This window comes from Scyliorhinus canicula, unplaced genomic scaffold (genome assembly GCF_902713615.1).
Source record: "Scyliorhinus canicula unplaced genomic scaffold, sScyCan1.1, whole genome shotgun sequence".
Lineage (NCBI taxonomy): Eukaryota > Metazoa > Chordata > Chondrichthyes > Carcharhiniformes > Scyliorhinidae > Scyliorhinus > Scyliorhinus canicula.
The window spans coordinates 4,693,122-4,696,964 of record NW_024055728.1 but is presented as its reverse complement, the minus strand read 5'-3'; positions in this window follow the sequence as shown (position 1 = coordinate 4,696,964).

Here is a 3,843-nt window from a genome sequence, read left to right as displayed (position 1 = left end):
TGCTCGAACAAAGAATTACTTGTCTCCTTCCTGATCAATCTTTTTCTCCCAAGAGTTCTTTAGCTTTGTTTTATTGTTTCCACTCCTGTTCCATTGCTCCATCTCTGTCGACCATATTCAAGGGCAACAGTATTACCCTAATTGCTACTTTTCGGATGTTTAACTGTTTTAGTTTTACAGTTAATGGTGGTCCATTTCAGGTCCATTTTGAATTAAGGGATAAGTACACGTCGTGGGTCGGTATCGCAAAAAGTACCTAAGGCGCTATCTTCCTGTTTTCGTTAAGGGTCGATTGATTCTTCCCCAAATGTTTCTAGGCGTCCCTCTTTCCCCAGGTTTAACCCTCACAATCTTCCTGACTTCAAGGATGATTTATGTTTAGCCTACTTCGACCAGTGATGTATGCAGGACACTCGGTACTTGTTGCTAAATAGACCTGCAGACTTTTACTCAGGGTTAGTATCTTCTAGTCTACTAATACTCGCACCCAACTGAGTTTCATGTCCCCCTCGATCCACATAACTACCTTCTTTGCGCACGCGAAGGAGACACATCCTGAGTGAATGAGACACACCCAGCGTGGGAATTGGAACTTGGTAATTTGGTGCAGTGAGGTAATTCGGGGCAGAGTGGGAGAAGGTGCTTTTCCCCCACCGTTTTGTTCTCTTTCAGCTGGACTGTAACTGTTAATCTGCACGGAGATAACCTGAGTGCGTCTTGGGAATCTACGTGACTTTTATTACCTTGTCAAACTGTGTTTGTGGGGGAGGGTGGAGAAAGGAAGTGACATGACAGTAAAGCTGTGACCTGATTGGCTTGGGAATCTGTTGAATTTGAAAAAATATATATACTAATGCAGAAAAACGTAATTGATTAACTAGATAGTGGAGTAACTAAACCTGAGGCCAGTAAGCGGTATTTAGCATTTAATTTTACAGTAAAAATCATCTAGCATCAGGATCGTTAGTTAATTGTAACTCAACCTCACAATAATGCAAGTGTTTATTTTAAATTAATTAATTAGTGATTAAATGTGACTCAGTGGGGCGCAGTGCTCCAACTATGAGATGTGGCAGATCTGTGACGATTCCAGCGTTCCGGTTGACTAAATCTTCAGCAAGTGTAACCAATGGCAGCTCCTCACCGACCGTGTGGTTCGGTTGAACCAGCAATTGGGTGAACTTAGGAGTATGCAAGTGGCGGAAAGCGTCATAGATAGGAGTTATAGAGACGTGGTTACACCCAAAGGGCTTGCAGAGCGATGGGTGACCACCAGGAGGTACAGGCAGTCAAAGAACAAATAACAAAAATATTACAGCACAGGAACAGGCCCTTCGGCCCTCCCAACCTGCGCCGATCCGGATCCTTTATCTAAACCTGTCGCCTATTTTCCAAGGATCGACTTCCCTCTGTTCCCCGTCCGTTCATATATCTGTCTAGATGCATCTTAAATGATGCTACCGTGCCTGCCTCTACCACCTCCGCTGGCAAAGCTTTCCATTCACCCACCACTGTCTGCGTAAAAAACGTTCCACGCACATCTCCCTTAAACTTTCCCCTCCTATCTTGTAATTGTGACCCCTTGTAATTGACACCCCCATTGTTGGAACAATATTGTTGCTCAAAAATCTTGTTGCTGTCCACCCTGTCCATACCCCTCATAATCTTGTAGACCTCAAGAAGGTCCCCCCTCAACCTCCGACTTTCCAACAAAAACAATTCTAATCTATTCAACCTTTCTTCATAGCTAGCACCCTCCATACCAGGCAACATCCTGGTGAATCTCCTCTGCACCCTCTCTAAAGCATCCACATCCTTCTGGTAATGTCGCGGGCAGAACTGCAGGCAGTATTCCAAATGTGGCCTCACCAAAGTTCTATTAAACTCTAACATGACTTGCTGTCTCTTGTACTCAATACCAGGTCCAATGAAGGCAAGCATGCTGAATGCCGTCTTGACTACTCTATCGACCTGCGTTGCCACCTTCAGGGGACAATGGACGTGGGGCAGCATGGTAGCATTGTGGATAGCACAATTGCTTCACAGCCCCTGTGTCCCAGAACATAGAACATAGAACATAGAACGATACAGCGCAGTACAGGCCCTTCGGCCCTCGATGTTGCACCGACATGGAAAAAATCTAAAGGCCATCTAACCTACACTATGCCCTTATCATCCATATGCTTATCCAATAAATTTTTAAATGCCCTCAATGTTGGCGAGTTCACTACTGTTGCAGGTAGGGCATTCCACGGCCTCACCACTCTTTGCGTAAAAAACCCACCTCTGACCTCTGTCCTATATCTATTACCCCTCAATTTAAGGCTATGTCCCCTCGTGCTAGCCACCTCCATCCGCGGGAGAAGGCTCTCGCTGTCCACCCTATCTAACCCTCTGATCATTTTGTATGCCTCTATTAAGTCACCTCTTAACCTTCTTCTCTCTAACGAAAACAACCTCAAGTCCATCAGCCTTTCCTCATAAGATTTTCCCTCCATACCAGGCAACATCCTGGTAAATCTCCTCTGCACCCGTTCCAAAGCTTCCACGTCCTTCCTATAATGAGGCGACCAGAACTGTACGCAATACTCCAAATGCGGCCGTACTAGAGTTTTGTACAACTGCAATATGACCTCATGGCTCCGGAACTCAATCCCTCTACCAATAAAGGCCAACACACCATAGGCCTTCTTCACAACCCTATCAACCTGGGTGGCAACTTTCAGGGATCTATGTACATGGACACCGAGATCCCTCTGCTCATCCACACTACCAAGAATTTTACCATTAGCCAAATATTCCGCATTTCTGTTATTCTTTCCAAAGTGAATCACCTCACACTTCTCCACATTAAACTCCATTTGCCACCTCTCAGCCCAGGTTCGATTCCGGCTTGGGTCACTGTCTGTGCAGAATCTGCACATCCTCCCCGTGTGTGCGTGGGTTTCCACCAGGTGCTCCGGTTTCCTCCCACTGCCCAAAGATGTGCAGTTTAGGAGGATTGGCCATAATAAATTGCCCTTAGTGTTCAAATTTATCCTTAGCTTTGGGTGGGGTTACTGTGTTATGGGGATAGGGTGGAGGCGTTGACCTTGGGTCGGGTGCTCTTTCCAATAGCGGGTAATGTCCTCCGTTTGCACTGTAAATTCTATGAAACCCAGATCTTTGTGCACATCAATTGTCCCCAGGTCTCTTTCATTGACCGTATAGTCCGCTCTTGAATTGGTTCTTCCAAAATGCATCACCTCCAATTTGCCTGGATTGAACTCCATCTGCGATTTCTCATGCCCAACTCTCCAATCTACCTATATTTTGCACTATTCTCTGACAGTCCCTCTCGCTTCTGGGATTCTACCAATCAGTATCATCTGCAAACTTGCTAATCGGACCACCTATACCGTCGTTCAGTTCATTTATGTATATCACAAACAACAGTGGTCCGAGCACGGATCTTTGTGGAACACCACTAGTCACCTTTCGCCATTTTGAGACACTCCTTTCCACCACTACTATATGTCTACTGTTGCCCAGCCAGTTCTTTATCCATCTAGCTCGTGCTCCCTGAACTCAATATGACTTCACTTTGTCCATCAACCTGCCATGGGAAACTTTATCAAACTCCGTACGCAAGTCCATGTATATGACATCTACAGCACTTCCCTCATCAATTAACGTTGTCACCCTCAAATACGTCTATTAGGTTTGTAAGACATGGCCACTGCACAAAACCATGCTGCCTATCACTGATAAGTCTGTTTTTTTTCAAATGTGAATATATCCTACCGCTCAGTTAGTGCAGGAATCCTCTGTGGTTGTCCCCCTCTCGAACAGGTATACAGCTGT